The sequence below is a fragment of the Phascolarctos cinereus genome, unplaced genomic scaffold, assembly GCF_003287225.1.
Source record: "Phascolarctos cinereus isolate Bilbo 61053 unplaced genomic scaffold, phaCin_HiC Scaffold_4;HRSCAF=312, whole genome shotgun sequence".
NCBI lineage: Eukaryota > Metazoa > Chordata > Mammalia > Diprotodontia > Phascolarctidae > Phascolarctos > Phascolarctos cinereus.
Window position 1 is genome coordinate 202,363,322 of NW_027555847.1, and position 10,433 is coordinate 202,373,754.

General features: G+C 36.1%; 1 long non-coding RNA gene across 1 annotated transcript in view; it reads right to left on the bottom strand.

Moving 5' to 3' along the window:
- Positions 1-7,328, bottom strand: part of LOC110200850 (uncharacterized) — a 51,107-nt gene extending 43,779 nt beyond the window's left edge. Inside the window, exon 1 of the long non-coding RNA XR_002322324.1 lies at positions 7,262-7,328. This is a non-coding gene — a long non-coding RNA (uncharacterized LOC110200850). The remainder of the gene's footprint in view (positions 1-7,261) is intronic.
- Between the last annotated feature and the right edge of the window lie 3,105 nt (positions 7,329-10,433).

The following is a 10,433-nucleotide window of genomic DNA, read 5'->3' on the forward strand; positions in this document are numbered from 1 at the left end:
GATCAAAGCATATTATTTGTGCTCTCGCTCTCACTCTCTCTGTCGCTCTCTCTCTCTCTCTCTCTCCCTCTTTTATTTCTTCTTTCTTGTGGTTTCTCCCATTGGTTCTAATTCTTCTTTACAATATGACTAAAGTGAAAATAGGTTTAATATGAATGTATATGTTGAGTCTATATCAATTTACACACTGTCTTGGGTAGGAGTAAGGGAGAGAGGGAGGGAAAATTTGGAACTCAAAATCTTATGGAAGTGAATGTTGAAAACTAAAAATAAATAAATAAATTTATTTTAAAAATAATAAGCCAGAGTCAGACTGAGGGTTCCAAATGTCAAGCTGAGGAGCTTGAGCAGGGGTTCTTAACCTGTAGTCTATGAACTCTTTATTTTAATATTGATTTTGACACCTGTATTCAATGTAATTGGTTTCCTTTGAAAATATATATATTTTATTTTGTACATTTAAAAACACTATTCTATCTAAAATGTGTTATCATTATATGAAAGGAACTATGGAAGATAAAAAACTGAATAAGACACAGTCCCTTTCCCTCACTACATTTAGTCTTATAAGCTACACATTAGAGTTGTACCCTTATTGGAAAAAATAAAAAGCTGTGGACATTCGAATGAAAGTGTATCAGTGAAAACTTTGTGGAGTTGCTATCATTTCAATAGGGCCTTGAAAGATGGCCTAGGATTTCAACAGACAGAGATGGGAAAGAGAGGCCACTTTTCTTGAACAAAAGTGTAGAGAAATGAAATATAAGATATACAGGCAAGAGTGAGTTAGTCCAGTCTGGCTAGAGAGAAAGATTCATGTATTTCACACCATTTCCTTCTTTTCACCATACATTCCAGACAAGATGGACTGCCTATTTTTCCCTCTCTCCAGCCTTCTGTTTCATACCTTCCACAAGCTGTCCCCCATACCTGGAATGCTTTCTCTCTTTGCCTCCATGTTTAGGAATCTCCAAATTCATTAAATGCTCAACTCACATGGTACCCACTATAAAACACCTTTCCTGATCTTGGTTGTTAGGGCTCTCTCTGAATATTCTGCATATACTTTATACACGTATCTGTGAAGTTCTTTGCCCCCAGTAAAATATAAGCCTCTCAAAAGCAGACACTTTCCCCATTTTTGTCTTTATATTCCCATTACCTAATTTAGTGCCTGTCACAGACCTGTAGGCTATTCCTAGTGCTGGTTGACTTGAACTAAATTATGTAGGGGAATAATAGAGGCTAAAGCAAAAAGATAGGTTGAGGCCAAATTTTGGAAACACTTAAAATTAAGAGCAGTGAGTTTGGTCTTCATCCAGTAGGCAATGAGAACCACTGATGATACTTGAGTAATGAAATTATTTTATTACAGCCCCACATTAAAATTAATATATGGTGGTAATACTGGAGGAGAAGACTGAAGGCACTGAGACTGGTTAAGAGGCTATTGTAAAAGTCCAAACATGAGGTAATCAGGAACTGAACTTGGGTCATGGGAATGGAAAGAAAGGGACACAGATGCAAGAGATATTGGGAAGTAAGAAACAACAAGATTTGGCAACATTCATGTTCAGGAGCAAAGGAGAAAGAGGCACCAAAGATAATTCCAGGATTGCATGACTAGGTTTCTCAGAAAATGGTGGTGTCATTTACAAGTATAAAGTAAAGATATTATTTTTTCTCCTTATCTCATAGACCCAGGGGCACATAGAAAGTGGAGAGGCTGACTGATAATGCATTCCAATTTTGAAAAACAAGAAAATTTTCTTTCTCACCTTACACAGTGAGGATGAGAAAGCCTGGCTCTGGGCTTAATAAATGGATGTTAAATGACTGTCCATATCCATGCATGCCTCAAATGACTTATTAGACAAATAGTGGCATGTAGCATCACTCCCCCCACCCCGATTCCAAATCCCAACCCAGGCCATTCTATGTATTGGGTTAAAACCCCTCCCTATTATGAACTTTAATGGTACCAGTTATTTTTCATGCTCTTTGCTACTCAGCGTTGTCATCTACTTATCTGTGAAATAGTTCCTAAACTTTCTATTAGATTGTAAACTCTCTGAGGGCAAGTACTATGTATTGCTCATGTTTGCAACTCCATGATATGTCATAGTTCTTTGCTTTTAGTAAGTCATCAGCAAATATTTGTTGGATTGAATTTCACAATGTTATATAGTTCTCCGAGGGATGTAGCTCCTAACGGGTTCAAGCATATGACTACTGTGATCTCACCCTTGCAAATGGCCTTGAGGTCAGGAGAGGGACAGTTGGATGCTCCTGTTTTAGAGAATGGGAAACTGACCTATGACTGGGTTAAATAACTTACACAAAATCACACAGGACAACATAGATCTTGTTTTAAGCAAAAGTTTTCATTTAGATCACGTCTTTTCAGCAGTCATTTTTCTATTACTGTGATGAAAAGTGAACAGTACTCTTCTTATCTGCTCCTCCGAATTCTCCTGTGGCACACTGCTAGGGTAAAAACGATTCATCCTGAGTGAGTGAGTGTGTGTATATATGTGTGTGTATATTTCCCAGGTGTGTGTATGTACCCATCCACATGAATGCCTACATGCCTACTGAAGAGTAGGGGAAGTCAATTCCGTATTCTTCAAGAGTGATACTAGAAGACAAGATACCTTCTTTCCTGTCTCATAGAAGTTTCTACAGAGAAATCTCTTACTTCCTCGAATTTCCACCTCAGGCAAAATATTCTTTGACCTTTGAATCCCACTGCTTACCTGCGATTCTATTACATCTTTAAGTAACTCAGTCAGTAAACATTTATTAAGCACCTACTATGTGCCAGGCACTGTGTTAAGTGCTTAACTTGAAGTTAATATCAATTCTTGGTTCCCTGGTATCCTATGTTGAATTGACCTCAAGACCAGCTCTATATTTACTATGCCATGTAATCTCTCCTATAAATAGCATCTTAATTTTTACAAAATACTTCCCTCATGACAACTGGGCAACACGTAGTGAATTGTCCTCTATTTTACAGATGAGGAAACTGAATTTGTTGAGAAGTTAAATGTCTTACATATATGACCATATATTCAGAGACGGAAGGAACATTTGAGGGCATCTAGTCCAATTCCCTTTTTTTATACATGAAGAAATTGAATTTTTCTGGCCCAAGGCCACACAGGTAGTAAGTTGGAAAGGTGGAATCTGCTTTCCTGAGTCGAAGTTTAGCATTCTTTATACTATACCATGCTGGGTCCCAACACCTTCATTTACCTTTGTCTTTGCCCTGTATTGATGAATTTTGGCACTGGGCTTAATCACTTACCAATGTCCTCTTATCAAAGCAACAGCCTGACTGACACATTGTTGAAGAAAAAGTATTAGGTGTCTAGCACTCTATGGGAAAATTGCTCTATCTCAAGAGGCAGCAGTGGTCTGATAGAAAGTGCATTTGCGGGAGGGGGGAACTACTAAAATAGACAAACCATTAGCTAATTTCATTCCCCTCAAAGAATGAAAAACCACATTGCCAATATAAAAAATGAAAAAGCAGAAATTGAATGAATTAATAAAAGAATTTGTTAAAAATTATTTTGCCCAATTACATACCTCCAAAACTGATAACTTAGAAATAGGTGAATACTTAAAAAATCATAAAATATCAGGATTAACACAACAAAAAAAAGAGGATTTTAATAACCTGATTTCAGAACAAGAAATTAGATTATAAATGAACTCCCAAAGGGAACAAAAACAGGCTCAGATGGATTTAAAAGTGAATTCTATCAAACATTCAAAGAATAATTAATTCTAATGCTGTATGTTATTTGGAAAAAATTTCAAAAGTATCCAACTGAATTCTTTTTATGAAACAAATATGATTCTAATACCTAAGATGGGAAGAGTCAAATCAGGAAAATATACAAATATCCCTAATGATTATTGCTGCAAAAAATATTAAACAAATTTTTGGGAAAAGCCTACAACAACAGATTAAAAAGATTATCCAGTATGATCAGAATAAATTTATTCCAAGAATGCAGAGATAGGTTAACATTAGGAAAATATATTATATACCATGTGAAGGATAATAACAATAAACTCGCATAGTTATATCAAAAGATTCAGAAAAAAATGAGACAAAATGTAGTATGCATTTATGTGAATAACTACTAGAAAGCACAGGAATAAGTAGATATTTCCTCGAAATGACAAATAGTATCTAGCAAAAACCAAAACCCGTCATTCTCTGTAATATAGCAATAGTAGAGATCTTTCCATGAAGATAAGGGATAAAGGAAGGATATCAGTTGCTACCAGCATTATTTAATATAGTTCCAGTCATGTAAGCTATCACAATACAGTAAGAAAAAGAATTTGAGGAAATTAGCACTGGTAAATAAGTACCAAAATTATCTGTATTTGCATGTGATGTGATGGTTTACCTAAAAGAAAACCCCTAGAAATTCAACTAAAATTAATTGAAACACTCAATTAACTTCAGCAGACACATATAAAATACTGCCAATCAACTTTTCTGTATGCTATTTAAAAAACCCCCAGCAGAAATAGAAAAAGAAGTCCTATTAAAATTAAGTACAGTATATATAAAGTATCTTTAAGTCCATCTGCCAGGACCCAGTCAGAATCTATATGAACACAATTACAAAGCACTTTTGCAGAAATAAAGGAAGACCTAAAGATTAAGGAATAAAGAAATAAAGTAGAGAGGTAGTAATATTTCATGGTTGGGCTGTACCAATATAATTAAAATAGTGATTTGTCTAAATTAATTGTTAAAGTTAGTGTCCTACCAATCAATATCAAGGAGTTATTATATAAATCTAGATAAAATAATAACACAATTTATTTGTAGGACAAAAGGTCAAGTATCTCAAAGGAAGTAAAATTTTAAAGTGGGTAGTAAGGGAGCCTAGCAGTATCAGATCTGAAACTATATTATGTATCAGTAAAACTATTTATTATCAATTAAATAATACAAAAGTTGATAAATGGAATAGGTTAGGTAAACAATACCCAGAAGTAAGCAAAAATAAAAAGTACAACATAGTGTTCAATAAACATAAGGACATTCACTTACTAGTGTGGAATAAAAACTCTTTTACTCGAGTACTTTGAAAGTACTTCTAAAATTGCCAAATGGTCTAATAGAACACAATACCTTAAGCCATACACTGTAATAAACTCTAAATGGATACACGACCTAAATATGAAAAGTCATATAATAAAATTGGAGGACAAAGGAAGGAGATACCTTCCACAACTAAATTAGAATGAGAATTCTTACCTGAAGAAAGAGCAGAGATGATTATAAAAGATAAAATGATTTTTTTTGATTACATGACATTGAAAACCTTCTTAATAAGCAAAATAAATGTGGGTACAATAAGATGAGAAATCATTTGCTTGAGAAAATCATTACAACAAATCTAATATATAAAATATATAAAGAATTTATAGGAATATATAAGAAATAGAGCCATTCCCCAAGAGATGGTCAAAAGACATGAACATCTGGTTCTCAAATGTAGAAAAGCAAGCTGCTAACAACCATATGAAAAAATGCTCCAAATCACTTAAGAGAAATTCAAAGCAAAACAATTCTGAGGTTCTGCCTCAGACTGACAAAGAAGACCAAAGAGAAAAATAGCAGTTGTTAGAGAAGATGCGAAAGGATAGGCACATAAGTGCATTGTTGGTAGAGTTGTAAACTGGTTCAACCATCCTAGAAAACATTTTGGAGCTATATCCCAGAGTGAGGAGTAAACATGGTAAAAGGAAAGGTCACAGTTGTCATACCTCCCCAAAAACTTCTTTTACAATAACCACAGACATTATACCAAACCAAATTCGGAGTGGGAAAGCCAACAAAAAGTCACACTGAGTCATTTTCCTAGCCCAGGGCAGCTTAGGAAGATAGAGGGGTTCACAGAGATTGGAGTGGGGGCTGGCCAGGAGTACAGGGAAATGGACTGGGTGGTGGTGAGGCTGTGATGGCAACAATGGTGCTAAGCAAGGGGACTAGACAATTGATTAGAAAGAGATCTCAGGGGACCCCATGCTAGCAATAGGCACAGATCCAGTTGCCATTTTGCAGGTCCATTACCCAGTTCCAGGCCACAGTTCTAGGATGAAGAAGAGAGGTTAGCTCAAGGGAGCAGGGGCCCTACCTGGCTAAAAACCAGAGCATAGACATGGAGGGCAGTGAACAGACTTCTCCCCAGGTCATACCATGTTGGAAGCATTGAAAACTTACAGGCCCCTAGACCAAGCTTGTGCAAACAGCAATAGGATATAAGACACAAACTCTGGTCAGTTATTCATTCTAGAGGTTAACAGAGACTAACTCTAACATAAAGTCCAAAGTCAAGAAGTATGCTGGAAAAATTACAAATAACAAAATAACAAAAAGGAATCTGGCCATAAAAACTTCTGTGGTGACAGGGAAGCTCAAGACAAACTTAGAAGACAGTGACTTGAAAACATCTAAAAGCAAAGCCTCAAAGAAAAATGTAGGTTGGACACAAGCCCAACAAGAATTCCTAAAAGAGCTAAAGAAAGATTTTTAAACTAGCCCTGCCCCCCCCAAAAGACTTTAAAGATAGATAAGAGGAAAATTGGGGGGGAAATGGCACAAAAAGTACTGAAGAAAATAACTCCTTAAAAACCAGAATTGGCCAAATGGTAAGTAAAAGAGGTACACAACTTCACTGAAGAAAAGAACTCCTTAAAAATGAGAATTAAATAAGTGGAAGCAATGGCATGAGAAACTATATCCCAAAAGACACAAAGTTGGTGCATATCCTTTGACCTAACAATGTTATTAGTCAGGTACCCCAAGGAGATCAAGAGAAGACATATATGAAGACTATTTGTAGTAGCACTTTTTGTTGTAGTAAATAATTAGAAAGAAAATAAATGCTCAGCAATTAGGAAACTGATGAACAAATTGGGATATGAAAGTATAAGGATAGAGACTAGACCTGTGATTTCATAGCTATAAGTAACTCCCTCAAAAATGCAGGTCAGAACCTTCTCTGTAACTTCATTTTAAATTGATGCTTAAAGCATTAAGAAACTAAAATGACGTAGCCAGCATGAATTAGAGGTTAGACTGAAACCCAGGTCTTGCTGGCTTCAAGGACTGCTCACTATTCACTATACCAAGTTGTTTCTCATATAAAAATAGTGGGATTTTATTATATCACAAGAAATGAGGAACATGATAAATTCAGAAAAATATGGAGAGACTTACAAGATATGTTGCAGTGAAGTTAGCGAGAGTCAGAACAATTTACATGGTGACCATAGCAATGTGAAAGAAAACAAGTGAAAGAACTCAGAACTCTGAGCAAAGCACTGACTAATCAAAAAGTTGATGATACCTTCTATCCCTTGGCAGAGAGGTGATGAACTAGTGGTTATAGAACTAGACATTCATTCAGATTCAAGGTCAGTATTAATTTTTTTGGCCTGATTTTACATAGTTGCTATAAGGGATTGCTTTAATATGGGGAAAGAGGTGGTAGAATACTGGGTAGTAATAGACATGGAAAAAAAGAGAAGCAACATGGCATTTTCTTCACTGAAATTAATTGAATAAAATAAAATAGTTACTATAAAAGTTTAGGTGGTTGTAATGATGGTCATTATTACATTTTAAATACAACATTGATTTTTTTTTAAAGTTGAAAAACACTGGATTGTGAGTCAGAAGACACATGTTCGGATTGTAGCTCTGTTGTGTAGGTTTGTGGGATTTAGTCCCGTTTTCTGTACAACAGTAAGCATAGTTTACTTTTATATAGTATATTACATGCTTTATCTCATTTGAGTCTCATAGCAACTTTGTGGAGTAGGTACTATTATTGTCCCTATTGTAAAGATGAGGAAACAGAATTTCGTAAGGGCAAAATGACTTGCCAAAAGTCACACAGTTAATAACTGAGGTGGTATTTGAATCCAAGTTTTCCCCTGGTTCAGTCTACTCTCTGCGACTATACATATATTCCTACTTTCCTCACAGAGCTGTCCTGAGTGGGTCCAGAAAAGTGAGGAAATCAGGGCCTCTGAGGTTCCTGATACACAAAGTTACTCTCCTTTTGTGATTCTTTGGGAAACAGACCCTTCTGAAAAAGTAAACACTGGCAAATGTATAACAAATGTATAACATCTTTTTAAAACATGTTCTATCTGCATCTAAGGCATCTGTGGTGATCTGTAAATGAAAATATTTTAATTTCTACCCTTACATTTAAGTCTCATACATATAATTCAGCAGGGACCCAGGCTCAGGTACTACAACTGTTGTTCCCAAGAAACAGGATAATGGAGAAAGTACTGGATTTAGTGATCCGGTTTCAAATCCTGACTCTGCCATGTGACCTTGGTAAATGAATTAACTTCTCTGAGCCCTAGTTTTCTCATCTGCCAAATAGGTATAATATGCATATTCTATATCTCATAGAATTTTTGTGAGGTTTGAAAGAGATAACAGAAAGAGTACATTGTAACCAACAAGATACAATATAAATATCAGTTCTTACTATTAATTCATGAGTGAGGTCTTATTTAAATGAATAAATCTTTTATAACAAAAGCACAATGGAGACTGAGTTTTTGTGAGGACAAAGAGATAGCGATTATAAAGGACTTTGGAAATTACAGAGCACTGTGTAAATGTAAGCTATTATTAATTCACAGAAAAGGTCTTATGTTAACAAATCCTTTACAATAAAAGTATAAACAGAATCCCAATTCCCTTATTTTCTAATTGTTCTTCCTTGCTGTGGACATTGGCCAGTGTTTGGATTTAGGCCAATAACCTATTTTCTATAGGCAAGTCAGATCTAGCAAGGGGAAGTCTATATGCACAATTGGAGAAACTGAGCACATCAGCCCCTGCTGGTTTTATAAGAATGGTTCACAGATTCTAACACATTTTACAACTTTGAATTTGACTTAGTCACTAGAGGTACCAATGAATTATGAGTCTATATGGTTAATAAAATAGCCTCTGTATTTAGTCAGTAAGAAATGCTTCTAGAGCTGATCTCTGGCTGACTGCCTTGTTTTCGCAAGCAGTGCACTTCTAAGGCTTCATAATTGGGTATGGCTATGAGAGATCTGTGACACTTACTGATTCCTGTCTCTGAAACACTTTTGTCTCCTTAACAAGGAGCTTGTGTCTGAATATAAAGCCCTTAAGAAACAAAAGAAATCAATCATCACACAAGTCACCATGAAAACTGCTACTTCAAGGAAGAATTGCCCAAGGCCTGGGCAGTATGTGTCTGAAAATTCTTATGAAGCTCTAGCCTTTGACTGCCTTATTAGAATTGTACTTTTGAGGAAGGAAAGAGCCCAATATAGTTGGAAGTCCAAAGGGAACAGTATCTTGACAATGAGTAAATGATTTATTTTCCTAAATCTTCCTTAAGAATCCTTAACAACAGGGGCAGCTAGGTGGCTCAGTGGATAGAGCACCGGCCCAGAAGTCAGGAGGACCTGAGTTCAAATCTGGCCTCAGACCAAACACTTAACACTTAATAGCTGTGTGAGCCTGGACAAGTCACTTAACTCCAATTGCCTTAAAAAAAAAAAAAGGAATTATTAACAATAACAAACATTATAGTAATGACCCCCTACACAGAAGGGAATCAATCAATGTTGAGTTGTATTGCATTACATTGAATTAACTTACCACTGCCCAAGGTGCCATGATGGACACTGTGGATACAATAATGAAAATTGATTCTTTCCCTAGAAGGCAGGATAAGGCATACACACCAATAACTAGAATGTAATTTAAGTTATGAAGCACATAGCTAAGGTCCAAGTGAATGACCTGAGAGGTTTAAGGAAGGAGGCATGACTTAAAAAAATTTTTTAAGACTAGATCTCCCTGTCTTACACAGGCTGGAAGTGCAAGGCTGATTGGCATGAGAGCTTTGATCTGCTCTGTTTCTAACCTGAGCTGGTTCACCCCTTCTTAGGCAAACTGGGGATTCCCCTCCATATTAATGCCAAACTTAGTGCAGACTTATGCCAGTCAACATAGCCCCGTGCAGCTCAGAATTTCAAACTTAAAGAGATCTCAGATTCTCCAGTAGCTGAGATTACACATTTATCCCATCCCTTGTAGTGGAGGGATCACTTTTAGCAGGGAACATAAGATCATAGGATTATAAATTTAGAGCTGGAAGGAACCACAGAGGCCATGTAGTCTCATTAATCCTCATAATTCTCTCATTGTATAGATGAGGAAACCAAGTCCAAGAAAAATGAAGTGACAAGGTCAAGCAGGCAGCATCATGTAAGAGGTGGCATAGGAGTTGAACCTTGAAGATACTTGAAGGACTTCTGCTGGTGAGATAGATTGGTGGTCCAAACAAGAGAAGGCAGCATGAGAATAGGAAATGGTTCAG